This window comes from Oryctolagus cuniculus, chromosome 7 (genome assembly GCF_051225735.1).
Source record: "Oryctolagus cuniculus isolate XC-2025 breed Fujian yellow rabbit chromosome 7, ASM5122573v1, whole genome shotgun sequence".
Lineage (NCBI taxonomy): Eukaryota > Metazoa > Chordata > Mammalia > Lagomorpha > Leporidae > Oryctolagus > Oryctolagus cuniculus.
The window spans coordinates 37,826,586-37,854,559 of NC_142873.1; the positions used below are offsets into that span (position 1 = coordinate 37,826,586).

The 27,974-nt window shown below is 71.0% G+C and overlaps 15 non-coding genes across 15 annotated transcripts; 4 read left to right on the top strand and 11 right to left on the bottom strand.

The window, feature by feature from the left end:
- Positions 1 to 3,209: 3,209 nt before the first annotated feature.
- TRNAE-CUC (transfer RNA glutamic acid (anticodon CUC)) lies at positions 3,210 to 3,281 on the bottom strand. Its single transcript has one exon. It is a non-coding gene; the product is annotated as a tRNA-Glu (tRNA).
- Positions 3,282 to 3,615: 334 nt separating this feature from the next.
- On the bottom strand, positions 3,616 to 3,687 carry TRNAG-UCC (transfer RNA glycine (anticodon UCC)). The gene has a single exon. It is a non-coding gene; the product is annotated as a tRNA-Gly (tRNA).
- A 640-nt stretch (positions 3,688 to 4,327) lies between these two features.
- On the bottom strand, positions 4,328 to 4,399 carry TRNAD-GUC (transfer RNA aspartic acid (anticodon GUC)). The gene has a single exon. It is a non-coding gene; the product is annotated as a tRNA-Asp (tRNA).
- Positions 4,400 to 5,135: 736 nt separating this feature from the next.
- On the top strand, positions 5,136 to 5,218 carry TRNAL-CAG (transfer RNA leucine (anticodon CAG)). Its single transcript has one exon. It is a non-coding gene; the product is annotated as a tRNA-Leu (tRNA).
- A 3,341-nt stretch (positions 5,219 to 8,559) lies between these two features.
- On the bottom strand, positions 8,560 to 8,631 carry TRNAE-CUC (transfer RNA glutamic acid (anticodon CUC)). The gene has a single exon. It is a non-coding gene; the product is annotated as a tRNA-Glu (tRNA).
- Positions 8,632 to 8,965: 334 nt separating this feature from the next.
- On the bottom strand, positions 8,966 to 9,037 carry TRNAG-UCC (transfer RNA glycine (anticodon UCC)). Its single transcript has one exon. It is a non-coding gene; the product is annotated as a tRNA-Gly (tRNA).
- Positions 9,038 to 9,712: 675 nt separating this feature from the next.
- On the bottom strand, positions 9,713 to 9,784 carry TRNAD-GUC (transfer RNA aspartic acid (anticodon GUC)). The gene has a single exon. It is a non-coding gene; the product is annotated as a tRNA-Asp (tRNA).
- Positions 9,785 to 13,895: 4,111 nt separating this feature from the next.
- On the bottom strand, positions 13,896 to 13,967 carry TRNAE-CUC (transfer RNA glutamic acid (anticodon CUC)). The gene has a single exon. It is a non-coding gene; the product is annotated as a tRNA-Glu (tRNA).
- A 331-nt stretch (positions 13,968 to 14,298) lies between these two features.
- TRNAG-UCC (transfer RNA glycine (anticodon UCC)) lies at positions 14,299 to 14,370 on the bottom strand. The gene has a single exon. It is a non-coding gene; the product is annotated as a tRNA-Gly (tRNA).
- Positions 14,371 to 15,818: 1,448 nt separating this feature from the next.
- On the top strand, positions 15,819 to 15,901 carry TRNAL-CAG (transfer RNA leucine (anticodon CAG)). The gene has a single exon. It is a non-coding gene; the product is annotated as a tRNA-Leu (tRNA).
- A 3,305-nt stretch (positions 15,902 to 19,206) lies between these two features.
- On the bottom strand, positions 19,207 to 19,278 carry TRNAE-CUC (transfer RNA glutamic acid (anticodon CUC)). The gene has a single exon. It is a non-coding gene; the product is annotated as a tRNA-Glu (tRNA).
- Positions 19,279 to 19,609: 331 nt separating this feature from the next.
- TRNAG-UCC (transfer RNA glycine (anticodon UCC)) lies at positions 19,610 to 19,681 on the bottom strand. The gene has a single exon. It is a non-coding gene; the product is annotated as a tRNA-Gly (tRNA).
- A 1,448-nt stretch (positions 19,682 to 21,129) lies between these two features.
- TRNAL-CAG (transfer RNA leucine (anticodon CAG)) lies at positions 21,130 to 21,212 on the top strand. The gene has a single exon. It is a non-coding gene; the product is annotated as a tRNA-Leu (tRNA).
- A 3,708-nt stretch (positions 21,213 to 24,920) lies between these two features.
- On the bottom strand, positions 24,921 to 24,992 carry TRNAG-UCC (transfer RNA glycine (anticodon UCC)). Its single transcript has one exon. It is a non-coding gene; the product is annotated as a tRNA-Gly (tRNA).
- Positions 24,993 to 26,437: 1,445 nt separating this feature from the next.
- On the top strand, positions 26,438 to 26,520 carry TRNAL-CAG (transfer RNA leucine (anticodon CAG)). The gene has a single exon. It is a non-coding gene; the product is annotated as a tRNA-Leu (tRNA).
- Positions 26,521 to 27,974: the final 1,454 nt, after the last annotated feature.

Sequence of the window (27,974 nt, forward strand, 5' to 3'; positions counted from 1 at the left end):
CCTTGCCGGCCCACACGTGGCACTCGCCACAGGGACCACGCTCCAACTGGCCAGCGCGCAGGCACTCCCGCCCACCTCTCCCCACCACACCGCTTCTCGGGACCCACCTGCCTCCGAGTCTTCCTGGCTCCTCCGCTCCTCTGCCGCCACCCTCTGCCGCTACCTTCCGCACATTCACGGCCCTCCGCCTCCCAGCCCCAGTCCCCAGATCTCCTCCACCTCTCCCCGCCTCCTGCCAGCCCCAGAGCGCTGAACCGACGGGCGGCCCGCCCAGAGTCCTCCCGAGCGTCCCCTAAACACCTGTCTGCAGCCAGCCCACCGAGAGCAGCGCACTTCGGCCGCGTCCCACCTCCTCGCCCTCGCTGCGCACTCCCGCCTCCCGCCTCCCGCCTCCCGCCTGCCAGCCTGTCTGCCTGCTCGGGACAGCGCGCTGCCCGGGATCCTGCTCCTCGGAGCCCTTGGCTGACCCCGTGCTCCCGCCTCTCTCGGCCTCAGCACAGCTGCCGCAGGAGGCACAGAGGCCACGAGTCGGGAAAACCACCCGGGGCAGTGGTTGGTGGCCGGCCAAAGGCCCAGGCGCCCTGCGGTCACCCAGCTGCACACGTTGGCTCTGCTCCACGACCCACCGCCTCCCCAGGGGCGGGGCGGGGGGCTCCATGGGCAGGCGCGCCCCACCCAGCGTGGCGGCCGGCCACACACCCGCCTTCAGCCGGTGCTCCTGTTGCAGCCGTGGCTCACACCCGAGCCCACCACCACGGGGACCGCCCCGAGTCACCTGCTCTGACGGGGACCTGGGCAGAGGGCCGGGTCTGGCCGGCTGCATCCTGGCTCTCTCTGGGCTCCAGCGCCCCTCCTTCCCCGTGCCCTGGGATGCAGACAACAACCCAGCAGGAGCTGAAGCTCTGTGCTTCTCTCTCTTTCTCTGTCTGCCTGCCTCTTGCTCTCTAGCTCGCTCTCTCTCTCTCTCTCTCTCTCTCTCTCTGTCTCGTGTGTGTGTGTGTGTGTGAGTGTGTGTGTGTCCCTCCCAAACCCCACCCATCCATCCAAGGCCAACCACCACCACACCACACCACACCACACCCCCTCCAACCCCACCCCAGCCAACCATTCCGCCCATCCTCAACTCTAGGCAGCTTGCCAAGCAGCCTGGGCCCTAGAGGCGCGTGGAGCAGCTCCTTCTGCTTGCGCGTGGTCGCCCTGCTCCACGGAAAGCGGCTGCAACGGAGCAGCTCGTGGTGATCAGCCTGCGGGCCTGTGGCGGCTCCTGGCGGCGCCCGCCGACGGTGCATGGGTGGTTCAGTGGTCGAATTCTCGCCTGCCACGCGGGAGGCCCGGGTTCGATTCCCGGCCCATGCAGCTCCTGCTCCCCTTTTGCTTGGGCAGCCCCAGCAGTGCCTCTGCGCAAGCCGCTCCCTCGGGCTCCTCTCTGGCCAGCCTTGCACCAGCACTCTTGGCACACGCGCTCCCCAGCCCCCCTGGCCGCCGAACCCCGCCTAGCCCAGCGCCAGTGCCTCAGCCCTCGCACCCCTGCCTCCTTCCTAGCCTCTGCCTCTCCTGATACCCACTTCGGGCCCACGCGCTGCACTTCCGACCTCGCCGCTCTGCCGGCCGGCCACTGAGCCGCCAAGCCCCGCCGCTTCGCCTCCCCACACCCTGCTCTCACAACCAACCATCGCCAACGCGCGGCTGGCCCTAGCACCCTTCCACGACTCCTCCCGCCTTCCGGCTGCTGGACAGATGCCGGCCCCCGTTGGGGGCTCACGCCCTGGCCCTAGGCTGCTTGGGATGCCAGCCTCCAGAACGGACACCCGACTCCAGCCCTGCCACGCGCCCCACACACCGCCCCCAGTGCCCAGGGCCGGGCCCCTCCCAACCCACTGCACGGGAGGCTCCACGCCTGAGACGCTGCCCTCTGAGTCCCGTCGACCTGTCGCCCCCGAGACCTGCCCTAAGCGGCTGGGCAGCTCCGCCCTTGCCCTGGAGGTCCTGTGTGGGCACAAGGAGCCGGAGCCGCTACTTGACGAGGGCCGAGCCGGCACAGAGTAGGGCGGAGAACCGCATGCAGGGATCGAGGCGTCAATCGGGACGCAGAGAGCGCGAGCTCAGAGATGAGGCGGGGATTGGAACGTGCTACCAAATCCGTGGTGGCGTGGCCCGCGACGGGGACCGGGAGGGTCGGTTCCCTCCCGTGCGGAGAGAGCCCACGGTGAAACGCCAGCGTATGCCGCTCCCCTCTCCTCCACCTTGTCCCCACACACTGGCTGGCTGTCATCTCGGCTCTCGGGCTGTCCGCAAGCCCTCTCCCACCTCCTCCCGGAGGAGGAGGCTCCCTCACCGATGGCCAGCCGCCGGCATTGCCCAGGGCTCCAGCTTGCCGGCCCTCTCCAGCCTGCTGGTCTCGCATCTGCATCCTGCATCCTGCATCCTGCATCCTGCATCCTGGGGGGTGGAGGCGGGGAGGGGTGCCAAGTGCAGGGCCCCTCTGGGACAGCTCCCACGTGTTCAAGCCCTGAGCCCACCTGGGAGCCTGGATCGGCTCACGGTGGGAAAACCAAAGCAACTGCACCCTGGGCTGCTTGGTGACTCTCAGACCCACGGAGGCCATGGCACGCGGCACCTGGCACCTGGCCCAACGGGCAGGGAGAGAAGGCGTGCCCTCTGTGTCTCTCTGTGTGTGTGTGTGTCTGTGTGTGTGTGTGTGTGTGTGTGCGCGCGCACGCAGAAGCACACGCGTTCCTGTGCGTGGTGCCGGCGGCGGTGATGTCGTGAGTGAGGACGTGAGGCCGAGTGCGTGCAGGCACCGGTCCCTGTGTGTGGAGTGGGGTGCGGCTGTTCCGGAATTGTGGCATCCTGGGTGTGCGGGTGGCTGTGTGTTGGTGCGCGCGTGCCCACGTCTGGGTTGGGGGTGTTCCGGCTGCCCAGGAGTGTCGCAGAAAGGCTGGCAGGGGAGGCGCGGGAGCAGGGGGACAGCGAGCAGCCTGGAGGTGGGGAGCGGCCGAAGGTCCTGAGGTGGCGCAGCTGGCGAAAAGGACAGCAGCTGAGGGCGGCCGCGGAGGCAGAGGCACAGAGCTTGGGCCGGGGCCGGGGCTGGGGCGCAGTGTGCGTTGCCCCATTGCACAAGCAGTTGGCTGCGTGGTTGTGCAAAAGTGGGCGGGCTGTACTGCGGGAGGCAGAGCACACACGCCGGCCCTCCGAGGAAGAAGAAAGGCTTCCCTGACCGGGAATCGAACCCGGGCCGCGGCGGTGAGAGCGCCGAATCCTAACCACTAGACCACCAGGGAGCGTCGGGCTGCGCGTCTGGCCTGGGCCTCTGCCTGCTGCAGCAGGCGCCTGGGTGCCAATGGGCGGCAGCAGCGGCAACAGCAGCAGCAGCAGCAGCAGCAGCAGCAGCGCCTGGCCTGCCGCGCTACTTCCACGGCCAACCCCCGGCTGTCCTGCCCGGGCCGGCCGACGGGCCCCCGCCCGCCATCCGCCCTGACCTCAAAAAAACACACGGCGCGCCTCCGTCTCCTGGCCCCCGCGCACGCCCTGCCCCGCCGCGCTCAGCCGAGTCCGCCCCACCTGGGCGGCCGGGCGCGCGCCACGACCACCGCCTCTGCCAAAAGGTGGGCGCGCTGCGTTGGCCGGGAATCGAACCCGGGTCAACTGCTTGGAAGGCAGCTATGCTCACCACTATACCACCAACGCCTCCCGCCGAGGCCGGCCTGGCCACGCGCCGCCCGGCTTGCCCGGAGCGCCCCGCCGCCCCCGTGCCCCGACGGCGCGCCTCGCCCGCACTTCCCCGCTGCCACCCCAAGGCCGCCCGGCGCCCCGCCGGCCAAGCCCAGCACGCCTGCCCGATCCACGCGCGCGCCCTCGCGCATCCACACGCACGCCAGCCGCTTCTCCGTCTGCGCACGCGCCCGCCTCCGCCCAGCGCCTCCCGGTCTCCTTACTCCTGGGAACCGGCCTCCGGATCCAGCGGAGCCCCGGCGGCGCGCGCGTCCGTGTCCGCGTCCGCCCTCAGCTGGCTCGTCCAAGCCCTCGTGCACCAGAGGTCCGACGGCCAGGCGACCGACCGCACCCGCAGGCTCGCTCCCCGGCTCGTCCGCGCCCCCTCACCCAGCGCACCTAGCGCACCCAGCGCACCTAGCGCACCTAGCGCACCAAGCCCTGTCGGTCGGTGGCGACCGACCGTGGGCGAGCGAAAACTCCTCGCGCGCGCCGCACCGCGCCGCGCCCTGTGCGCCCAACACGGGTGCGTGTCCGGGGCCCGCAGGCCACATGGTCCCTGGTGCTCCGCGTGCGGGGGCCGGCGTGCGGGGCCTGGCCAAAAAGGGCGGCTTGCCTCCCCGTCGGGGAATCGAACCCCGGTCTCCCGCGTGACAGGCGGGGATACTCACCACTATACTAACGAGGACGGCGGCGGCCACCCTCGGGTCCCCTCGACCCCTCTGCGTCCGCCCGCCCGCCCGCCCGCACCCGACCCCTGCCCTCCACCGCCCACACACCGGCTCCAGGGCCAACCGCCACCCGTCCCCAGTCCCCAGTCCCCGGTCCCCGCAACCTAGTGCCTTCAGCCCCACGTGGACTCCCCGGCCCGGGACCACAACATGCTAGCTTCCAGGAGCATAGAGCCAACCAACCGGAGGACCCAGGGGAAGCCAGGGAGGAGGATGAAGATGAGGAAGAGCAGCAGCAGCAGCAGCAGCAGCAGCAGCAGCAAGAGGAGAGGGGAGAAGAGCCAGCGGAGGGGCACAGCGAGGAAGAGGAGGAAGAGCACCCCCAGGAAAACCCAGAGGGAGAGGAGGAGGAGGAGGAGGAAGACCACGACGACCCGCTGGGCGGGGCACAACGGGGGCAGGGGGTAGCGCTGCGAACTGGAAGGAGCGGGCGGCCCGTCTGGGATGCGTCCCGGGGGGTGCTGCCGGGTGCCCCGTGCGGCCTCCAGAACCGGGCAGCGGCGCCCTGCAAGCCCCGGGAACCGCGCGGAGCTGCCCCGGGAACCGCGCGCCCCGCGCGCCCCGCGCGCCCCGCGCGCCCGGCGGCCTGCGCCCTGGCCCCGCAGCCCAGGGCCCAGGCGGCGCGACGGACCAAGGCCGCAGTCCCTGGCGCGCTCCCCCAGCCAAGGGAACGGCCGCGCCACCCGGCCCGCCGTCAGGATGGCCGAGCGGTCTAAGGCGCTGCGTTCAGGTCGCAGTCTCCCCTGGAGGCGTGGGTTCGAATCCCACTCCTGACAAGCACGCCTTTTTGGCACGCCCGGGCCAGCCTCGCGCCCGTCGTGCAACACGCCGCTCGCCGCTCCGCCTCTCCAGCCGTCGCGAGCGAGACCCCGCCTTGCCGGCCCACACGTGGCACTCGCCACAGGGACCACGCTCCAACTGGCCAGCGCGCAGGCACTCCCGCCCACCTCTCCCCACCACACCGCTTCTCGGGACCCACCTGCCTCCGAGTCTTCCTGGCTCCTCCGCTCCTCTGCCGCCACCCTCTGCCGCTACCTTCCGCACATTCACGGCCCTCCGCCTCCCAGCCCCAGTCCCCAGATCTCCTCCACCTCTCCCCGCCTCCTGCCAGCCCCAGAGCGCTGAACCGACGGGCGGCCCGCCCAGAGTCCTCCCGAGCGTCCCCTAAACACCTGTCTGCAGCCAGCCCACCGAGAGCAGCGCACTTCGGCCGCGTCCCACCTCCTCGCCCTCGCTGCGCACTCCCGCCTCCCGCCTCCCGCCTCCCGCCTGCCAGCCTGTCTGCCTGCTCGGGACAGCGCGCTGCCCGGGATCCTGCTCCTCGGAGCCCTTGGCTGACCCCGTGCTCCCGCCTCTCTCGGCCTCAGCACAGCTGCCTCAGGAGGCACAGAGGCCACGAGTCGGGAAAACCACCCGGGGCAGTGGTTGGTGGCCGGCCGAAGGCCCAGGCGCCCTGCGGTCACCCAGCTGCACACGTTGGCTCTGCTCCACGACCCACCGCCTCCCCAGGGGCGGGGCGGGGGGCTCCATGGGCAGGCGCGCCCCACCCAGCGTGGCGGCCGGCCACACACCCGCCTTCAGCCGGTGCTCCTGTTGCAGCCGTGGCTCACACCCGAGCCCACCACCACGGGGACCGCCCCGAGTCACCTGCTCTGACGGGGACCTGGGCAGAGGGCCGGGTCTGGCCGGCTGCATCCTGGCTCTCTCTGGGCTCCAGCGCCCCTCCTTCCCCGTGCCCTGGGATGCAGACAACAACCCAGCAGGAGCTGAAGCTCTGTGCTTCTCTCTCTTTCTCTGTCTGCCTGCCTCTTGCTCTCTAGCGCGCTCTCTCTCTCTCTCTCTCTCTCTCTCTCTCTCTCTCTCTCTCGTGTGTGTGTGTGTGTGTGTGAGTGTGTGTGTCTCCCTCCCAAACCCCACCCATCCATCCAAGGCCAACCACCACCACACCACACCACACCACACCACACCCCCTCCAACCCCACCCCAGCCAACCATTCCGCCCATCCTCAACTCTAGGCAGCTTGCCAAGCAGCCTGGGCCCTAGAGGCGCGTGGAGCAGCTCCTTCTGCTTGCGCGTGGTCGCCCTGCTCCACGGAAAGCGGCTGCAACGGAGCAGCTCGTGGTGATCAGCCTGCGGGCCTGTGGCGGCTCCTGGCGGCGCCCGCCGACGGTGCATGGGTGGTTCAGTGGTAGAATTCTCGCCTGCCACGCGGGAGGCCCGGGTTCGATTCCCGGCCCATGCAGCTCCTGCTCCCCTTTTGCTTGGGCAGCCCCAGCAGTGCCTCTGCGCAAGCCGCTCCCTCGGGCTCCTCTCTGGCCAGCCTTGCACCAGCACTCTTGGCACACGCGCTCCCCAGCCCCCCTGGCCGCCGAACCCCGCCTAGCCCAGCGCCAGTGCCTCAGCCCTCGCACCCCTGCCTCCTTCCTAGCCTCTGCCTCTCCTGATACCCACTTCGGGCCCACGCGCTGCACTTCCGACCTCGCCGCTCTGCCGGCCGGCCACTGAGCCGCCAAGCCCCGCCGCTTCGCCTCCCCACACCCTGCTCTCACAACCAACCATCGCCAACGCGCGGCTGGCCCTAGCACCCTTCCACGACTCCTCCCGCCTTCCGGCTGCTGGACAGATGCCGGCCCCCGTTGGGGGCTCACGCCCTGGCCCTAGGCTGCTTGGGATGCCAGCCTCCAGAACGGACACCCGACTCCAGCCCTGCCACGCGCCCCACACACCGCCCCCAGTGCCCAGGGCCGGGCCCCTCCCAACCCACTGCACGGGAGGCTCCACGCCTGAGACGCTGCCCTCTGAGTCCCGTCGACCTGTCGCCCCCGAGACCTGCCCTAAGCGGCTGGGCAGCTCCGCCCTTGCCCTGGAGGTCCTGTGTGGGCACAAGGAGCCGGAGCCGCTACTTGACGAGGGCCGAGCCGGCACAGAGTAGGGCAGAGAACCGCATGCAGGGATCGAGGCGTCAATCGGGACGCAGAGAGCGCGAGCTCAGAGATGAGGCGGGGATTGGAACGTGCTACCAAATCCGTGGTGGCGTGGCCCGCGACGGGGACCGGGAGGGTCGGTTCCCTCCCGTGCGGAGAGAGCCCACGGTGAAACGCCAGCGTATGCCGCTCCCCTCTCCTCCACCTTGTCCCCACACACTGGCTGGCTGTCATCTCGGCTCTCGGGCTGTCCGCAAGCCCTCTCCCACCTCCTCCCGGAGGAGGAGGCTCCCTCACCTATGGCCAGCCGCCGGCATTGCCCAGGGCTCCAGCTTGCCGGCCCTCTCCAGCCTGCTGGTCTCGCATCTGCATCCTGCATCCTGCATCCTGCATCCTGCATCCTGCATCCTGCATCCTGCATCCTGGGGTGTGGAGGCGGGGAGGGGTGCCAAGTGCAGGGCCCCTCTGGGACAGCTCCCACGTGTTCAAGCCCCGAGCCCACCTGGGAGCCTGGATCGGCTCACGGTGGGAAAACCAAAGCAACTGCACCCTGGGCTGCTTGGTGACTCTCAGACCCACGGAGGCCATGGCACGCGGCACCTGGCACCTGGCCCAACGGGCAGGGAGAGAAGGCGTGCCCTCTGTGTCTCTCTGTGTGTGTGTGTGTCTGTGTGTGTGTGTGTGTGTGTGTGCGCGCGCACGCAGAAGCACACGCGTTCCTGTGCGTGGTGCCGGCGGCGGTGATGTCGTGAGTGAGGACGTGAGGCCGAGTGCGTGCAGGCACCGGTCCCTGTGTGTGGAGTGGGGTGCGGCTGTTCCGGAATTGTGGCATCCTGGGTGTGCGGGTGGCTGTGTGTTGGTGCGCGCGTGCCCACGTCTGGGTTGGGGGTGTTCCGGCTGCCCAGGAGTGTCGCAGAAAGGCTGGCAGGGGAGGCGCGGGAGCAGGGGGACAGCGAGCAGCCTGGAGGTGGGGAGCGGCCGAAGGTCCTGAGGTGGCGCAGCTGGCGAAAAGGACAGCAGCTGAGGGCGGCCGCGGAGGCAGAGGCACAGAGCTTGGGCCGGGGCCGGGGCTGGGGCGCAGTGTGCGTTGCCCCATTGCACAAGCAGTTGGCTGCGTGGTTGTGCAAAAGTGGGCGGGCTGTACTGCGGGAGGCAGAGCACACACGCCGGCCCTCCGAGGAAGAAGAAAGGCTTCCCTGACCGGGAATCGAACCCGGGCCGCGGCGGTGAGAGCGCCGAATCCTAACCACTAGACCACCAGGGAGCGTCGGGCTGCGCGTCTGGCCTGGGCCTCTGCCTGCTGCAGCCGGCGCCTGGGTGCCAATGGGCGGCAGCAGCGGCAACAGCAGCAGCAGCAGCAGCAGCAGCAGCAGCGCCTGGCCTGCCGCGCTACTTCCACGGCCAACCCCCGGCTGTCCTGCCCGGGCCGGCCGACGGGCCCCCGCCCGCCATCCGCCCTGACCTCAAAAAAACACACGGCGCGCCTCCGTCTCCTGGCCCCCGCGCACGCCCTGCCCCGCCGCGCTCAGCCGAGTCCGCCCCACCTGGGCGGCCGGGCGCGCGCCACGACCACCGCCTCTGCCAAAAGGTGGGCGCGCTGCGTTGGCCGGGAATCGAACCCGGGTCAACTGCTTGGAAGGCAGCTATGCTCACCACTATACCACCAACGCCTCCCGCCGAGGCCGGCCTGGCCACGCGCCGCCCGGCTTGCCCGGAGCGCCCCGCCGCCCCCGTGCCCCGACGGCGCGCCTCGCCCGCACGTCCCCGCTGCCACCCCAAGGCCGCCCGGCGCCCCGCCGGCCAAGCCCAGCACGCCTGCCCGATCCACGCGCGCGCCCTCGCGCATCCACACGCACGCCAGCCGCTTCTCCGTCTGCGCACGCGCCCGCCTCCGCCCAGCGGCTCCAGGTCTCCTTACTCCTGGGCCCCGGCCGCCGGATCCAGCGGAGCCCCGGCGGCGCACGCGTCCGTATCCGTATCCGTGTCCGCGTCCGCCCTCAGCTGGCTCGTCCAAGCCCTCGTGCACCAGAGGTCCGACGGCCAGGCGACCGACCGCACCCGCAGGCTCGCTCCCCGGCTCGTCCGCGCCCCCTCACCCAGCGCACCTAGCGCACCTAGCGCACCTAGCGCACCTAGCGCACCAAGCGCACCAAGCCCTGTCGGTCGGTGGCGACCGACCGTGGGCGAGCGAAAACTCCTCGCGCGCGCCGCACCGCGCCGTGCCCTGTGCGCCCAACACGGGTGCGTGTCCGGGGCCCGCAGGCCACACGGTCCCTGGTGCTCCGCGTGCGGGGGCCGGCGTGCGGGGGCCGGCGTGCGGGGCCTGGCCAAAAAGGGCGGCTTGCCTCCCCGTCGGGGAATCGAACCCCGGTCTCCCGCGTGACAGGCGGGGATACTCACCACTATACTAACGAGGACGGCGGCGGCCACCCTCGGGTCCCCTCGACCCCTCTGCGTCCGCCCGCCCGCCCGCATCCGACCCCTGCCCTCCACCGCCCACACACCGGCTCCAGGGCCAACCGCCACCCGTCCCCAGTCCCCAGTCCCCGGTCCCCGCAACCTAGTGCCTTCGCCCCACGTGGACTCCCCGGCCCGGGACCACAACATGCTAGCTTCCAGGAGCATAGAGCCAACCAACCGGAGGACCCAGGGGAAGCCAGGGAGGAGGATGAAGATGAGGAAGAGCAGCAGCAGCAGCAGCAGCAGCAGCAGCAGCAGCAGCAGCAGCAAGAGGAGAGGGGAGAAGAGCCAGCGGAGGGGCACAGCGAGGAAGAGGAGGAAGAGCACCCCCAGGAAAACCCAGAGGGAGAGGAGGAGGAGGAGCAAGACCACGACGACCCGCTGGGCGGGGCACAACGGGGGCGGGGGGAGCGCTGCGAACTGGAAGGAGCGGGCGGCCCGTCTGGGATGCGTCCCGGGGTGCTGCCGGGTGCCCCGTGCGGCCTCCAGAACCGGGCAGCGGCGCCCTGCAAGCCCCGGGAACCGCGCGGAGCTGCCCCGGGAACCGCGCGCCCCGCGCGCCCCGCGGCCTGCGCCCTGGCCCCGTAGCCCAGGGCCCAGGCGGCGCGACGGACCAAGGCCGCAGTCCCTGGCGCGCTCCCCCAGCCAAGGGAACGGCCGCGCCACCCGGCCCGCCGTCAGGATGGCCGAGCGGTCTAAGGCGCTGCGTTCAGGTCGCAGTCTCCCCTGGAGGCGTGGGTTCGAACCCCACTCCTGACAAGCACGCCTTTTTGGCACGCCCGGGCCAGCCTCGCGCCCGTCGTGCAACACGCCGCTCGCCGCTCCGCCTCTCCAGCCGTCGCGAGCGAGACCCCGCCTTGCCGGCCCACACGTGGCACTCGCCACAGGGACCCCGCTCCAACTGGCCAGCGCGCAGGCACTCCCGCCCACCTCTCCCCACCACACCGCTTCTCGGGACCCACCTGCCTCCGAGTCTTCCTGGCTCCTCCGCTCCTCTGCCGCCACCCTCTGCCGCTACCTTCCGCACATTCACGGCCCTCCGCCTCCCAGCCCCAGTCCCCAGATCTCCTCCACCTCTCCCCGCCTCCTGCCAGCCCCAGAGCGCTGAACCGACGGGCGGCCCGCCCAGAGTCCTCCCGAGCGTCCCCTAAACACCTGTCTGCAGCCAGCCCACCGAGAGCAGCGCACTTCGGCCGCGTCCCACCTCCTCGCCCTCGCTGCGCACTCCCGCCTCCCGCCTCCCGCCTGCCAGCCTGTCTGCCTGCTCGGGACAGCGCGCTGCCCGGGATCCTGCTCCTCGGAGCCCTTGGCTGACCCCGTGCTCCCGCCTCTCTCGGCCTCAGCACAGCTGCCTCAGGAGGCACAGAGGCCACGAGTCGGGAAAACCACCCGGGGCAGTGGTTGGTGGCCGGCCGAAGGTCCAGGCGCCCTGCGGTCACCCAGCTGCACACGTTGGCTCTGCTCCACGACCCACCGCCTCCCCAGGGGCGGGGCGGGGGGCTCCATGGGCAGGCGCGCCCCACCCAGCGTGGCGGCCGGCCACACACCCGCCTTCAGCCGGTGCTCCTGTTGCAGCCGTGGCTCACACCCGAGCCCACCACCACGGGGACCGCCCCGAGTCACCTGCTCTGACGGGGACCTGGGCAGAGGGCCGGGTCTGGCCGGCTGCATCCTGGCTCTCTCTGGGCTCCAGCGCCCCTCCTTCCCCGTGCCCTGGGATGCAGACAACAACCCAGCAGGAGCTGAAGCTCTGTGCTTCTCTCTCTTTCTCTGTCTGCCTGCCTCTTGCTCTCTAGCGCGCTCTCTCTCTCTCTCTCTCTCTCTCTCTCTCTCTCTCTCGTGTGTGTGTGTGTGTGTGTGAGTGTGTGTGTCTCCCTCCCAAACCCCACCCATCCATCCAAGGCCAACCACCACCACACCACACCACACCACACCACACCCCCTCCAACCCCACCCCAGCCAACCATTCCGCCCATCCTCAACTCTAGGCAGCTTGCCAAGCAGCCTGGGCCCTAGAGGCGCGTGGAGCAGCTCCTTCTGCTTGCGCGTGGTCGCCCTGCTCCACGGAAAGCGGCTGCAACGGAGCAGCTCGTGGTGATCAGCCTGCGGGCCTGTGGCGGCTCCTGGCGGCGCCCGCCGACGGTGCATGGGTGGTTCAGTGGTCGAATTCTCGCCTGCCACGCGGGAGGCCCGGGTTCGATTCCCGGCCCATGCAGCTCCTGCTCCCCTTTTGCTTGGGCAGCCCCAGCAGTGCCTCTGCGCAAGCCGCTCCCTCGGGCTCCTCTCTGGCCAGCCTTGCACCAGCACTCTTGGCACACGCGCTCCCCAGCCCCCCTGGCCGCCGAACCCCGCCTAGCCCAGCGCCAGTGCCTCAGCCCTCGCACCCCTGCCTCCTTCCTAGCCTCTGCCTCTCCTGATACCCACTTCGGGCCCACGCGCTGCACTTCCGACCTCGCCGCTCTGCCGGCCGGCCACTGAGCCGCCAAGCCCCGCCGCTTCGCCTCCCCACACCCTGCTCTCACAACCAACCATCGCCAACGCGCGGCTGGCCCTAGCACCCTTCCACGACTCCTCCCGCCTTCCGGCTGCTGGACAGATGCCGGCCCCCGTTGGGGGCTCACGCCCTGGCCCTAGGCTGCTTGGGATGCCAGCCTCCAGAACGGACACCCGACTCCAGCCCTGCCACGCGCCCCACACACCGCCCCCAGTGCCCAGGGCCGGGCCCCTCCCAACCCACTGCACGGGAGGCTCCACGCCTGAGACGCTGCCCTCTGAGTCCCGTCGACCTGTCGCCCCCGAGACCTGCCCTAAGCGGCTGGGCAGCTCCGCCCTTGCCCTGGAGGTCCTGTGTGGGCACAAGGAGCCGGAGCCGCTACTTGACGAGGGCCGAGCCGGCACAGAGTAGGGCGGAGAACCGCATGCAGGGATCGAGGCGTCAATCGGGACGCAGAGAGCGCGAGCTCAGAGATGAGGCGGGGATTGGAACGTGCTACCAAATCCGTGGTGGCGTGGCCCGCGACGGGGACCGGGAGGGTCGGTTCCCTCCCGTGCGGAGAGAGCCCACGGTGAAACGCCAGCGTATGCCGCTCCCCTCTCCTCCACCTTGTCCCCACACACTGGCTGGCTGTCATCTCGGCTCTCGGGCTGTCCGCAAGCCCTCTCCCACCTCCTCCCGGAGGAGGAGGCTCCCTCACCGATGGCCAGCCGCCGGCATTGCCCAGGGCTCCAGCTTGCCGGCCCTCTCCAGCCTGCTGGTCTCGCATCTGCATCCTGCATCCTGCATCCTGCATCCTGCATCCTGGGGGGTGGAGGCGGGGAGGGGTGCCAAGTGCAGGGCCCCTCTGGGACAGCTCCCACGTGTTCAAGCCCCGAGCCCACCTGGGAGCCTGGATCGGCTCACGGTGGGAAAACCAAAGCAACTGCACCCTGGGCTGCTTGGTGACTCTCAGACCCACGGAGGCCATGGCACGCGGCACCTGGCACCTGGCCCAACGGGCAGGGAGAGAAGGCGTGCCCTCTGTGTCTCTCTGTGTGTGTGTGTGTCTGTGTGTGTGTGTGTGTGTGTGTGCGCGCGCACGCAGAAGCACACGCGTTCCTGTGCGTGGTGCCGGCGGCGGTGATGTCGTGAGTGAGGACGTGAGGCCGAGTGCGTGCAGGCACCGGTCCCTGTGTGTGGAGTGGGGTGCGGCTGTTCCGGAATTGTGGCATCCTGGGTGTGCGGGTGGCTGTGTGTTGGTGCGCGCGTGCCCACGTCTGGGTTGGGGGTGTTCCGGCTGCCCAGGAGTGTCGCAGAAAGGCTGGCAGGGGAGGCGCGGGAGCAGGGGGACAGCGAGCAGCCTGGAGGTGGGGAGCGGCCGAAGGTCCTGAGGTGGCGCAGCTGGCGAAAAGGACAGCAGCTGAGGGCGGCCGCGGAGGCAGAGGCACAGAGCTTGGGCCGGGGCCGGGGCTGGGGCGCAGTGTGCGTTGCCCCATTGCACAAGCAGTTGGCTGCGTGGTTGTGCAAAAGTGGGCGGGCTGTACTGCGGGAGGCAGAGCACACACGCCGGCCCTCCGAGGAAGAAGAAAGGCTTCCCTGACCGGGAATCGAACCCGGGCCGCGGCGGTGAGAGCGCCGAATCCTAACCACTAGACCACCAGGGAGCGTCGGGCTGCGCGTCTGGCCTGGGCCTCTGCCTGCTGCAGCAGGCGCCTGGGTGCCAATGGGCGGCAGCAGCGGCAACAGCAGCAGCAGCAGCAGCAGCAGCAGCGCCTGGCCTGCCGCGCTACTTCCACGGCCAACCCCCGGCTGTCCTGCCCGGGCCGGCCGACGGGCCCCCGCCCGCCATCCGCCCTGACCTCAAAAAAACACACGGCGCGCCTCCGTCTCCTGGCCCCCGCGCACGCCCTGCCCCGCCGCGCTCAGCCGAGTCCGCCCCACCTGGGCGGCCGGGCGCGCGCCACGACCACCGCCTCTGCCAAAAGGTGGGCGCGCTGCGTTGGCCGGGAATCGAACCCGGGTCAACTGCTTGGAAGGCAGCTATGCTCACCACTATACCACCAACGCCTCCCGCCGAGGCCGGCCTGGCCACGCGCCGCCCGGCTTGCCCGGAGCGCCCCGCCGCCCCCGTGCCCCGACGGCGCGCCTCGCCCGCACGTCCCCGCTGCCACCCCAAGGCCGCCCGGCGCCCCGCCGGCCAAGCCCAGCACGCCTGCCCGATCCACGCGCGCGCCCTCGCGCATCCACACGCACGCCAGCCGCTTCTCCGTCTGCGCACGCGCCCGCCTCCGCCCAGCGGCTCCAGGTCTCCTTACTCCTGGGCCCCGGCCTCCGGATCCAGCGGAGCCCCGGCGGCGCGCGCGTCCGTGTCCGCGTCCGCCCTCAGCTGGCTCGTCCAAGCTCTTGTGCACCAGAGGTCCGACGGCCAGGCGACCGACCGCACCCGCAGGCTCGCTCCCCGGCTCGTCCGCGCCCCCTCACCCAGCGCACCTAGCGCACCCAGCGCACCTAGCGCACCTAGCGCACCAAGCCCTGTCGGTCGGTGGCGACCGACCGTGGGCGAGCGAAAACTCCTCGCGCGCGCCGCACCGCGCCGCGCCCTGTGCGCCCAACACGGGTGCGTGTCCGGGGCCCGCAGGCCACATGGTCCCTGGTGCTCCGCGTGCGGGGGCCGGCGTGCGGGGCCTGGCCAAAAAGGGCGGCTTGCCTCCCCGTCGGGGAATCGAACCCCGGTCTCCCGCGTGACAGGCGGGGATACTCACCACTATACTAACGAGGACGGCGGCGGCCACCCTCGGGTCCCCTCGACCCCTCTGCGTCCGCCCGCCCGCCCGCCCGCACCCGACCCCTGCCCTCCACCGCCCACACACCGGCTCCAGGGCCAACCGCCACCCGTCCCCAGTCCCCAGTCCCCGGTCCCCGCAACCTAGTGCCTTCAGCCCCACGTGGACTCCCCGGCCCGGGACCACAACATGCTAGCTTCCAGGAGCATAGAGCCAACCAACCGGAGGACCCAGGGGAAGCCAGGGAGGAGGATGAAGATGAGGAAGAGCAGCAGCAGCAGCAGCAGCAGCAGCAGCAGCAAGAGGAGAGGGGAGAAGAGCCAGCGGAGGGGCACAGCGAGGAAGAGGAGGAAGAGCACCCCCAGGAAAACCCAGAGGGAGAGGAGGAGGAGGAGGAGGAAGACCACGACGACCCGCTGGGCGGGGCACAACGGGGGCAGGGGGTAGCGCTGCGAACTGGAAGGAGCGGGCGGCCCGTCTGGGATGCGTCCCGGGGGGTGCTGCCGGGTGCCCCGTGCGGCCTCCAGAACCGGGCAGCGGCGCCCTGCAAGCCCCGGGAACCGCGCGGAGCTGCCCCGGGAACCGCGCGCCCCGCGCGCCCCGCGCGCCCCGCGCGCCCGGCGGCCTGCGCCCTGGCCCCGCAGCCCAGGGCCCAGGCGGCGCGACGGACCAAGGCCGCAGTCCCTGGCGCGCTCCCCCAGCCAAGGGAACGGCCGCGCCACCCGGCCCGCCGTCAGGATGGCCGAGCGGTCTAAGGCGCTGCGTTCAGGTCGCAGTCTCCCCTGGAGGCGTGGGTTCGAATCCCACTCCTGACAAGCACGCCTTTTTGGCACGCCCGGGCCAGCCTCGCGCCCGTCGTGCAACACGCCGCTCGCCGCTCCGCCTCTCCAGCCGTCGCGAGCGAGACCCCGCCTTGCCGGCCCACACGTGGCACTCGCCACAGGGACCACGCTCCAACTGGCCAGCGCGCAGGCACTCCCGCCCACCTCTCCCCACCACACCGCTTCTCGGGACCCACCTGCCTCCGAGTCTTCCTGGCTCCTCCGCTCCTCTGCCGCCACCCTCTGCCGCTACCTTCCGCACATTCACGGCCCTCCGCCTCCCAGCCCCAGTCCCCAGATCTCCTCCACCTCTCCCCGCCTCCTGCCAGCCCCAGAGCGCTGAACCGACGGGCGGCCCGCCCAGAGTCCTCCCGAGCGTCCCCTAAACACCTGTCTGCAGCCAGCCCACCGAGAGCAGCGCACTTCGGCCGCGTCCCACCTCCTCGCCCTCGCTGCGCACTCCCGCCTCCCGCCTCCCGCCTCCCGCCTGCCAGCCTGTCTGCCTGCTCGGGACAGCGCGCTGCCCGGGATCCTGCTCCTCGGAGCCCTTGGCTGACCCCGTGCTCCCGCCTCTCTCGGCCTCAGCACAGCTGCCGCAGGAGGCACAGAGGCCACGAGTCGGGAAAACCACCCGGGGCAGTGGTTGGTGGCCGGCCAAAGGCCCAGGCGCCCTGCGGTCACCCAGCTGCACACGTTGGCTCTGCTCCACGACCCACCGCCTCCCCAGGGGCGGGGCGGGGGGCTCCATGGGCAGGCGCGCCCCACCCAGCGTGGCGGCCGGCCACACACCCGCCTTCAGCCGGTGCTCCTGTTGCAGCCGTGGCTCACACCCGAGCCCACCACCACGGGGACCGCCCCGAGTCACCTGCTCTGACGGGGACCTGGGCAGAGGGCCGGGTCTGGCCGGCTGCATCCTGGCTCTCTCTGGGCTCCAGCGCCCCTCCTTCCCCGTGCCCTGGGATGCAGACAACAACCCAGCAGGAGCTGAAGCTCTGTGCTTCTCTCTCTTTCTCTGTCTGCCTGCCTCTTGCTCTCTAGCTCGCTCTCTCTCTCTCTCTCTCTCTCTCTCTCTGTCTCGTGTGTGTGTGTGTGTGTGAGTGTGTGTGTGTCCCTCCCAAACCCCACCCATCCATCCAAGGCCAACCACCACCACACCACACCACACCACACCCCCTCCAACCCCACCCCAGCCAACCATTCCGCCCATCCTCAACTCTAGGCAGCTTGCCAAGCAGCCTGGGCCCTAGAGGCGCGTGGAGCAGCTCCTTCTGCTTGCGCGTGGTCGCCCTGCTCCACGGAAAGCGGCTGCAACGGAGCAGCTCGTGGTGATCAGCCTGCGGGCCTGTGGCGGCTCCTGGCGGCGCCCGCCGACGGTGCATGGGTGGTTCAGTGGTCGAATTCTCGCCTGCCACGCGGGAGGCCCGGGTTCGATTCCCGGCCCATGCAGCTCCTGCTCCCCTTTTGCTTGGGCAGCCCCAGCAGTGCCTCTGCGCAAGCCGCTCCCTCGGGCTCCTCTCTGGCCAGCCTTGCACCAGCACTCTTGGCACACGCGCTCCCCAGCCCCCCTGGCCGCCGAACCCCGCCTAGCCCAGCGCCAGTGCCTCAGCCCTCGCACCCCTGCCTCCTTCCTAGCCTCTGCCTCTCCTGATACCCACTTCGGGCCCACGCGCTGCACTTCCGACCTCGCCGCTCTGCCGGCCGGCCACTGAGCCGCCAAGCCCCGCCGCTTCGCCTCCCCACACCCTGCTCTCACAACCAACCATCGCCAACGCGCGGCTGGCCCTAGCACCCTTCCACGACTCCTCCCGCCTTCCGGCTGCTGGACAGATGCCGGCCCCCGTTGGGGGCTCACGCCCTGGCCCTAGGCTGCTTGGGATGCCAGCCTCCAGAACGGACACCCGACTCCAGCCCTGCCACGCGCCCCACACACCGCCCCCAGTGCCCAGGGCCGGGCCCCTCCCAACCCACTGCACGGGAGGCTCCACGCCTGAGACGCTGCCCTCTGAGTCCCGTCGACCTGTCGCCCCCGAGACCTGCCCTAAGCGGCTGGGCAGCTCCGCCCTTGCCCTGGAGGTCCTGTGTGGGCACAAGGAGCCGGAGCCGCTACTTGACGAGGGCCGAGCCGGCACAGAGTAGGGCGGAGAACCGCATGCAGGGATCGAGGCGTCAATCGGGACGCAGAGAGCGCGAGCTCAGAGATGAGGCGGGGATTGGAACGTGCTACCAAATCCGTGGTGGCGTGGCCCGCGACGGGGACCGGGAGGGTCGGTTCCCTCCCGTGCGGAGAGAGCCCACGGTGAAACGCCAGCGTATGCCGCTCCCCTCTCCTCCACCTTGTCCCCACACACTGGCTGGCTGTCATCTCGGCTCTCGGGCTGTCCGCAAGCCCTCTCCCACCTCCTCCCGGAGGAGGAGGCTCCCTCACCGATGGCCAGCCGCCGGCATTGCCCAGGGCTCCAGCTTGCCGGCCCTCTCCAGCCTGCTGGTCTCGCATCTGCATCCTGCATCCTGCATCCTGCATCCTGCATCCTGGGGGGTGGAGGCGGGGAGGGGTGCCAAGTGCAGGGCCCCTCTGGGACAGCTCCCACGTGTTCAAGCCCCGAGCCCACCTGGGAGCCTGGATCGGCTCACGGTGGGAAAACCAAAGCAACTGCACCCTGGGCTGCTTGGTGACTCTCAGACCCACGGAGGCCATGGCACGCGGCACCTGGCACCTGGCCCAACGGGCAGGGAGAGAAGGCGTGCCCTCTGTGTCTCTCTGTGTGTGTGTGTGTCTGTGTGTGTGTGTGTGTGTGTGTGCGCGCGCACGCAGAAGCACACGCGTTCCTGTGCGTGGTGCCGGCGGCGGTGATGTCGTGAGTGAGGACGTGAGGCCGAGTGCGTGCAGGCACCGGTCCCTGTGTGTGGAGTGGGGTGCGGCTGTTCCGGAATTGTGGCATCCTGGGTGTGCGGGTGGCTGTGTGTTGGTGCGCGCGTGCCCACGTCTGGGTTGGGGGTGTTCCGGCTGCCCAGGAGTGTCGCAGAAAGGCTGGCAGGGGAGGCGCGGGAGCAGGGGGACAGCGAGCAGCCTGGAGGTGGGGAGCGGCCGAAGGTCCTGAGGTGGCGCAGCTGGCGAAAAGGACAGCAGCTGAGGGCGGCCGCGGAGGCAGAGGCACAGAGCTTGGGCCGGGGCCGGGGCTGGGGCGCAGTGTGCGTTGCCCCATTGCACAAGCAGTTGGCTGCGTGGTTGTGCAAAAGTGGGCGGGCTGTACTGCGGGAGGCAGAGCACACACGCCGGCCCTCCGAGGAAGAAGAAAGGCTTCCCTGACCGGGAATCGAACCCGGGCCGCGGCGGTGAGAGCGCCGAATCCTAACCACTAGACCACCAGGGAGCGTCGGGCTGCGCGTCTGGCCTGGGCCTCTGCCTGCTGCAGCAGGCGCCTGGGTGCCAATGGGCGGCAGCAGCGGCAACAGCAGCAGCAGCAGCAGCAGCAGCAGCGCCTGGCCTGCCGCGCTACTTCCACGGCCAACCCCCGGCTGTCCTGCCCGGGCCGGCCGACGGGCCCCCGCCCGCCATCCGCCCTGACCTCAAAAAAACACACGGCGCGCCTCCGTCTCCTGGCCCCCGCGCACGCCCTGCCCCGCCGCGCTCAGCCGAGTCCGCCCCACCTGGGCGGCCGGGCGCGCGCCACGACCACCGCCTCTGCCAAAAGGTGGGCGCGCTGCGTTGGCCGGGAATCGAACCCGGGTCAACTGCTTGGAAGGCAGCTATGCTCACCACTATACCACCAACGCCTCCCGCCGAGGCCGGCCTGGCCACGCGCCGCCCGGCTTGCCCGGAGCGCCCCGCCGCCCCCGTGCCCCGACGGCGCGCCTCGCCCGCACGTCCCCGCTGCCACCCCAAGGCCGCCCGGCGCCCCGCCGGCCAAGCCCAGCACGCCTGCCCGATCCACGCGCGCGCCCTCGCGCATCCACACGCACGCCAGCCGCTTCTCCGTCTGCGCACGCGCCCGCCTCCGCCCAGCGGCTCCAGGTCTCCTTACTCCTGGGCCCCGGCCTCCGGATCCAGCGGAGCCCCGGCGGCGCGCGCGTCCGTGTCCGCGTCCGCCCTCAGCTGGCTCGTCCAAGCTCTTGTGCACCAGAGGTCCGACGGCCAGGCGACCGACCGCACCCGCAGGCTCGCTCCCCGGCTCGTCCGCGCCCCCTCACCCAGCGCACCTAGCGCACCCAGCGCACCTAGCGCACCTAGCGCACCAAGCCCTGTCGGTCGGTGGCGACCGACCGTGGGCGAGCGAAAACTCCTCGCGCGCGCCGCACCGCGCCGCGCCCTGTGCGCCCAACACGGGTGCGTGTCCGGGGCCCGCAGGCCACATGGTCCCTGGTGCTCCGCGTGCGGGGGCCGGCGTGCGGGGCCTGGCCAAAAAGGGCGGCTTGCCTCCCCGTCGGGGAATCGAACCCCGGTCTCCCGCGTGACAGGCGGGGATACTCACCACTATACTAACGAGGACGGCGGCGGCCACCCTCGGGTCCCCTCGACCCCTCTGCGTCCGCCCGCCCGCCCGCCCGCACCCGACCCCTGCCCTCCACCGCCCACACACCGGCTCCAGGGCCAACCGCCACCCGTCCCCAGTCCCCAGTCCCCGGTCCCCGCAACCTAGTGCCTTCAGCCCCACGTGGACTCCCCGGCCCGGGACCACAACATGCTAGCTTCCAAGAGCATAGAGCCAACCAACCGGAGGACCCAGGGGAAGCCAGGGAGGAGGATGAAGATGAGGAAGAGCAGCAGCAGCAGCAGCAGCAGCAGCAGCAGCAAGAGGAGAGGGGAGAAGAGCCAGCGGAGGGGCACAGCGAGGAAGAGGAGGAAGAGCACCCCCAGGAAAACCCAGAGGGAGAGGAGGAGGAGGAGGAGGAAGACCACGACGACCCGCTGGGCGGGGCACAACGGGGGCAGGGGGTAGCGCTGCGAACTGGAAGGAGCGGGCGGCCCGTCTGGGATGCGTCCCGGGGGGTGCTGCCGGGTGCCCCGTGCGGCCTCCAGAACCGGGCAGCGGCGCCCTGCAAGCCCCGGGAACCGCGCGGAGCTGCCCCGGGAACCGCGCGCCCCGCGCGCCCCGCGCGCCCCGCGCGCCCGGCGGCCTGCGCCCTGGCCCCGCAGCCCAGGGCCCAGGCGGCGCGACGGACCAAGGCCGCAGTCCCTGGCGCGCTCCCCCAGCCAAGGGAACGGCCGCGCCACCCGGCCCGCCGTCAGGATGGCCGAGCGGTCTAAGGCGCTGCGTTCAGGTCGCAGTCTCCCCTGGAGGCGTGGGTTCGAATCCCACTCCTGACAAGCACGCCTTTTTGGCACGCCCGGGCCAGCCTCGCGCCCGTCGTGCAACACGCCGCTCGCCGCTCCGCCTCTCCAGCCGTCGCGAGCGAGACCCCGCCTTGCCGGCCCACACGTGGCACTCGCCACAGGGACCACGCTCCAACTGGCCAGCGCGCAGGCACTCCCGCCCACCTCTCCCCACCACACCGCTTCTCGGGACCCACCTGCCTCCGAGTCTTCCTGGCTCCTCCGCTCCTCTGCCGCCACCCTCTGCCGCTACCTTCCGCACATTCACGGCCCTCCGCCTCCCAGCCCCAGTCCCCAGATCTCCTCCACCTCTCCCCGCCTCCTGCCAGCCCCAGAGCGCTGAACCGACGGGCGGCCCGCCCAGAGTCCTCCCGAGCGTCCCCTAAACACCTGTCTGCAGCCAGCCCACCGAGAGCAGCGCACTTCGGCCGCGTCCCACCTCCTCGCCCTCGCTGCGCACTCCCGCCTCCCGCCTCCCGCCTCCCGCCTGCCAGCCTGTCTGCCTGCTCGGGACAGCGCGCTGCCCGGGATCCTGCTCCTCGGAGCCCTTGGCTGACCCCGTGCTCCCGCCTCTCTCGGCCTCAGCACAGCTGCCGCAGGAGGCACAGAGGCCACGAGTCGGGAAAACCACCCGGGGCAGTGGTTGGTGGCCGGCCAAAGGCCCAGGCGCCCTGCGGTCACCCAGCTGCACACGTTGGCTCTGCTCCACGACCCACCGCCTCCCCAGGGGCGGGGCGGGGGGCTCCATGGGCAGGCGCGCCCCACCCAGCGTGGCGGCCGGCCACACACCCGCCTTCAGCCGGTGCTCCTGTTGCAGCCGTGGCTCACACCCGAGCCCACCACCACGGGGACCGCCCCGAGTCACCTGCTCTGACGGGGACCTGGGCAGAGGGCCGGGTCTGGCCGGCTGCATCCTGGCTCTCTCTGGGCTCCAGCGCCCCTCCTTCCCCGTGCCCTGGGATGCAGACAACAACCCAGCAGGAGCTGAAGCTCTGTGCTTCTCTCTCTTTCTCTGTCTGCCTGCCTCTTGCTCTCTAGCTCGCTCTCTCTCTCTCTCTCTCTCTCTCTCTCTGTCTCGTGTGTGTGTGTGTGTGTGAGTGTGTGTGTGTCCCTCCCAAACCCCACCCATCCATCCAAGGCCAACCACCACCACACCACACCACACCACACCCCCTCCAACCCCACCCCAGCCAACCATTCCGCCCATCCTCAACTCTAGGCAGCTTGCCAAGCAGCCTGGGCCCTAGAGGCGCGTGGAGCAGCTCCTTCTGCTTGCGCGTGGTCGCCCTGCTCCACGGAAAGCGGCTGCAACGGAGCAGCTCGTGGTGATCAGCCTGCGGGCCTGTGGCGGCTCCTGGCGGCGCCCGCCGACGGTGCATGGGTGGTTCAGTGGTCGAATTCTCGCCTGCCACGCGGGAGGCCCGGGTTCGATTCCCGGCCCATGCAGCTCCTGCTCCCCTTTTGCTTGGGCAGCCCCAGCAGTGCCTCTGCGCAAGCCGCTCCCTCGGGCTCCTCTCTGGCCAGCCTTGCACCAGCACTCTTGGCACACGCGCTCCCCAGCCCCCCTGGCCGCCGAACCCCGCCTAGCCCAGCGCCAGTGCCTCAGCCCTCGCACCCCTGCCTCCTTCCTAGCCTCTGCCTCTCCTGATACCCACTTCGGGCCCACGCGCTGCACTTCCGACCTCGCCGCTCTGCCGGCCGGCCACTGAGCCGCCAAGCCCCGCCGCTTCGCCTCCCCACACCCTGCTCTCACAACCAACCATCGCCAACGCGCGGCTGGCCCTAGCACCCTTCCACGACTCCTCCCGCCTTCCGGCTGCTGGACAGATGCCGGCCCCCGTTGGGGGCTCACGCCCTGGCCCTAGGCTGCTTGGGATGCCAGCCTCCAGAACGGACACCCGACTCCAGCCCTGCCACGCGCCCCACACACCGCCCCCAGTGCCCAGGGCCGGGCCCCTCCCAACCCACTGCACGGGAGGCTCCACGCCTGAGACGCTGCCCTCTGAGTCCCGTCGACCTGTCGCCCCCGAGACCTGCCCTAAGCGGCTGGGCAGCTCCGCCCTTGCCCTGGAGGTCCTGTGTGGGCACAAGGAGCCGGAGCCGCTACTTGACGAGGGCCGAGCCGGCACAGAGTAGGGCGGAGAACCGCATGCAGGGATCGAGGCGTCAATCGGGACGCAGAGAGCGCGAGCTCAGAGATGAGGCGGGGATTGGAACGTGCTACCAAATCCGTGGTGGCGTGGCCCGCGACGGGGACCGGGAGGGTCGGTTCCCTCCCGTGCGGAGAGAGCCCACGGTGAAACGCCAGCGTATGCCGCTCCCCTCTCCTCCACCTTGTCCCCACACACTGGCTGGCTGTCATCTCGGCTCTCGGGCTGTCCGCAAGCCCTCTCCCACCTCCTCCCGGAGGAGGAGGCTCCCTCACCGATGGCCAGCCGCCGGCATTGCCCAGGGCTCCAGCTTGCCGGCCCTCTCCAGCCTGCTGGTCTCGCATCTGCATCCTGCATCCTGCATCCTGCATCCTGCATCCTGGGGGGTGGAGGCGGGGAGGGGTGCCAAGTGCAGGGCCCCTCTGGGACAGCTCCCACGTGTTCAAGCCCCGAGCCCACCTGGGAGCCTGGATCGGCTCACGGTGGGAAAACCAAAGCAACTGCACCCTGGGCTGCTTGGTGACTCTCAGACCCACGGAGGCCATGGCACGCGGCACCTGGCACCTGGCCCAACGGGCAGGGAGAGAAGGCGTGCCCTCTGTGTCTCTCTGTGTGTGTGTGTGTCTGTGTGTGTGTGTGTGTGTGTGTGCGCGCGCACGCAGAAGCACACGCGTTCCTGTGCGTGGTGCCGGCGGCGGTGATGTCGTGAGTGAGGACGTGAGGCCGAGTGCGTGCAGGCACCGGTCCCTGTGTGTGGAGTGGGGTGCGGCTGTTCCGGAATTGTGGCATCCTGGGTGTGCGGGTGGCTGTGTGTTGGTGCGCGCGTGCCCACGTCTGGGTTGGGGGTGTTCCGGCTGCCCAGGAGTGTCGCAGAAAGGCTGGCAGGGGAGGCGCGGGAGCAGGGGGACAGCGAGCAGCCTGGAGGTGGGGAGCGGCCGAAGGTCCTGAGGTGGCGCAGCTGGCGAAAAGGACAGCAGCTGAGGGCGGCCGCGGAGGCAGAGGCACAGAGCTTGGGCCGGGGCCGGGGCTGGGGCGCAGTGTGCGTTGCCCCATTGCACAAGCAGTTGGCTGCGTGGTTGTGCAAAAGTGGGCGGGCTGTACTGCGGGAGGCAGAGCACACACGCCGGCCCTCCGAGGAAGAAGAAAGGCTTCCCTGACCGGGAATCGAACCCGGGCCGCGGCGGTGAGAGCGCCGAATCCTAACCACTAGACCACCAGGGAGCGTCGGGCTGCGCGTCTGGCCTGGGCCTCTGCCTGCTGCAGCAGGCGCCTGGGTGCCAATGGGCGGCAGCAGCGGCAACAGCAGCAGCAGCAGCAGCAGCAGCAGCGCCTGGCCTGCCGCGCTACTTCCACGGCCAACCCCCGGCTGTCCTGCCCGGGCCGGCCGACGGGCCCCCGCCCGCCATCCGCCCTGACCTCAAAAAAACACACGGCGCGCCTCCGTCTCCTGGCCCCCGCGCACGCCCTGCCCCGCCGCGCTCAGCCGAGTCCGCCCCACCTGGGCGGCCGGGCGCGCGCCACGACCACCGCCTCTGCCAAAAGGTGGGCGCGCTGCGTTGGCCGGGAATCGAACCCGGGTCAACTGCTTGGAAGGCAGCTATGCTCACCACTATACCACCAACGCCTCCCGCCGAGGCCGGCCTGGCCACGCGCCGCCCGGCTTGCCCGGAGCGCCCCGCCGCCCCCGTGCCCCGACGGCGCGCCTCGCCCGCACTTCCCCGCTGCCACCCCAAGGCCGCCCGGCGCCCCGCCGGCCAAGCCCAGCACGCCTGCCCGATCCACGCGCGCGCCCTCGCGCATCCACACGCACGCCAGCCGCTTCTCCGTCTGCGCACGCGCCCGCCTCCGCCCAGCGCCTCCCGGTCTCCTTACTCCTGGGAACCGGCCTCCGGATCCAGCGGAGCCCCGGCGGCGCGCGCGTCCGTGTCCGCGTCCGCCCTCAGCTGGCTCGTCCAAGCTCTTGTGCACCAGAGGTCCGACGGCCAGGCGACCGACCGCACCCGCAGGCTCGCTCCCCGGCTCGTCCGCGCCCCCTCACCCAGCGCACCTAGCGCACCCAGCGCACCTAGCGCACCTAGCGCACCAAGCCCTGTCGGTCGGTGGCGACCGACCGTGGGCGAGCGAAAACTCCTCGCGCGCGCCGCACCGCGCCGCGCCCTGTGCGCCCAACACGGGTGCGTGTCCGGGGCCCGCAGGCCACATGGTCCCTGGTGCTCCGCGTGCGGGGGCCGGCGTGCGGGGCCTGGCCAAAAAGGGCGGCTTGCCTCCCCGTCGGGGAATCGAACCCCGGTCTCCCGCGTGACAGGCGGGGATACTCACCACTATACTAACGAGGACGGCGGCGGCCACCCTCGGGTCCCCTCGACCCCTCTGCGTCCGCCCGCCCGCCCGCCCGCACCCGACCCCTGCCCTCCACCGCCCACACACCGGCTCCAGGGCCAACCGCCACCCGTCCCCAGTCCCCAGTCCCCGGTCCCCGCAACCTAGTGCCTTCAGCCCCACGTGGACTCCCCGGCCCGGGACCACAACATGCTAGCTTCCAGGAGCATAGAGCCAACCAACCGGAGGACCCAGGGGAAGCCAGGGAGGAGGATGAAGATGAGGAAGAGCAGCAGCAGCAGCAGCAGCAGCAGCAGCAAGAGGAGAGGGGAGAAGAGCCAGCGGAGGGGCACAGCGAGGAAGAGGAGGAAGAGCACCCCCAGGAAAACCCAGAGGGAGAGGAGGAGGAGGAGGAGGAAGACCACGACGACCCGCTGGGCGGGGCACAACGGGGGCAGGGGGTAGCGCTGCGAACTGGAAGGAGCGGGCGGCCCGTCTGGGATGCGTCCCGGGGGGTGCTGCCGGGTGCCCCGTGCGGCCTCCAGAACCGGGCAGCGGCGCCCTGCAAGCCCCGGGAACCGCGCGGAGCTGCCCCGGGAACCGCGCGCCCCGCGCGCCCCGCGCGCCCCGCGCGCCCGGCGGCCTGCGCCCTGGCCCCGCAGCCCAGGGCCCAGGCGGCGCGACGGACCAAGGCCGCAGTCCCTGGCGCGCTCCCCCAGCCAAGGGAACGGCCGCGCCACCCGGCCCGCCGTCAGGATGGCCGAGCGGTCTAAGGCGCTGCGTTCAGGTCGCAGTCTCCCCTGGAGGCGTGGGTTCGAATCCCACTCCTGACAAGCACGCCTTTTTGGCACGCCCGGGCCAGCCTCGCGCCCGTCGTGCAACACGCCGCTCGCCGCTCCGCCTCTCCAGCCGTCGCGAGCGAGACCCCGCCTTGCCGGCCCACACGTGGCACTCGCCACAGGGACCACGCTCCAACTGGCCAGCGCGCAGGCACTCCCGCCCACCTCTCCCCACCACACCGCTTCTCGGGACCCACCTGCCTCCGAGTCTTCCTGGCTCCTCCGCTCCTCTGCCGCCACCCTCTGCCGCTACCTTCCGCACATTCACGGCCCTCCGCCTCCCAGCCCCAGTCCCCAGATCTCCTCCACCTCTCCCCGCCTCCTGCCAGCCCCAGAGCGCTGAACCGACGGGCGGCCCGCCCAGAGTCCTCCCGAGCGTCCCCTAAACACCTGTCTGCAGCCAGCCCACCGAGAGCAGCGCACTTCGGCCGCGTCCCACCTCCTCGCCCTCGCTGCGCACTCCCGCCTCCCGCCTCCCGCCTCCCGCCTGCCAGCCTGTCTGCCTGCTCGGGACAGCGCGCTGCCCGGGATCCTGCTCCTCGGAGCCCTTGGCTGACCCCGTGCTCCCGCCTCTCTCGGCCTCAGCACAGCTGCCTCAGGAGGCACAGAGGCCACGAGTCGGGAAAACCACCCGGGGCAGTGGTTGGTGGCCGGCCGAAGGCCCAGGCGCCCTGCGGTCACCCAGCTGCACACGTTGGCTCTGCTCCACGACCCACCGCCTCCCCAGGGGCGGGGCGGGGGGCTCCATGGGCAGGCGCGCCCCACCCAGCGTGGCGGCCGGCCACACACCCGCCTTCAGCCGGTGCTCCTGTTGCAGCCGTGGCTCACACCCGAGCCCACCACCACGGGGACCGCCCCGAGTCACCTGCTCTGACGGGGACCTGGGCAGAGGGCCGGGTCTGGCCGGCTGCATCCTGGCTCTCTCTGGGCTCCAGCGCCCCTCCTTCCCCGTGCCCTGGGATGCAGACAACAACCCAGCAGGAGCTGAAGCTCTGTGCTTCTCTCTCTTTCTCTGTCTGCCTGCCTCTTGCTCTCTAGCGCGCTCTCTCTCTCTCTCTCTCTCTCTCTCTCTCTCTCTCTCTCGTGTGTGTGTGTGTGTGTGTGAGTGTGTGTGTCTCCCTCCCAAACCCCACCCATCCATCCAAGGCCAACCACCACCACACCACACCACACCACACCACACCCCCTCCAACCCCACCCCAGCCAACCATTCCGCCCATCCTCAACTCTAGGCAGCTTGCCAAGCAGCCTGGGCCCTAGAGGCGCGTGGAGCAGCTCCTTCTGCTTGCGCGTGGTCGCCCTGCTCCACGGAAAGCGGCTGCAACGGAGCAGCTCGTGGTGATCAGCCTGCGGGCCTGTGGCGGCTCCTGGCGGCGCCCGCCGACGGTGCATGGGTGGTTCAGTGGTCGAATTCTCGCCTGCCACGCGGGAGGCCCGGGTTCGATTCC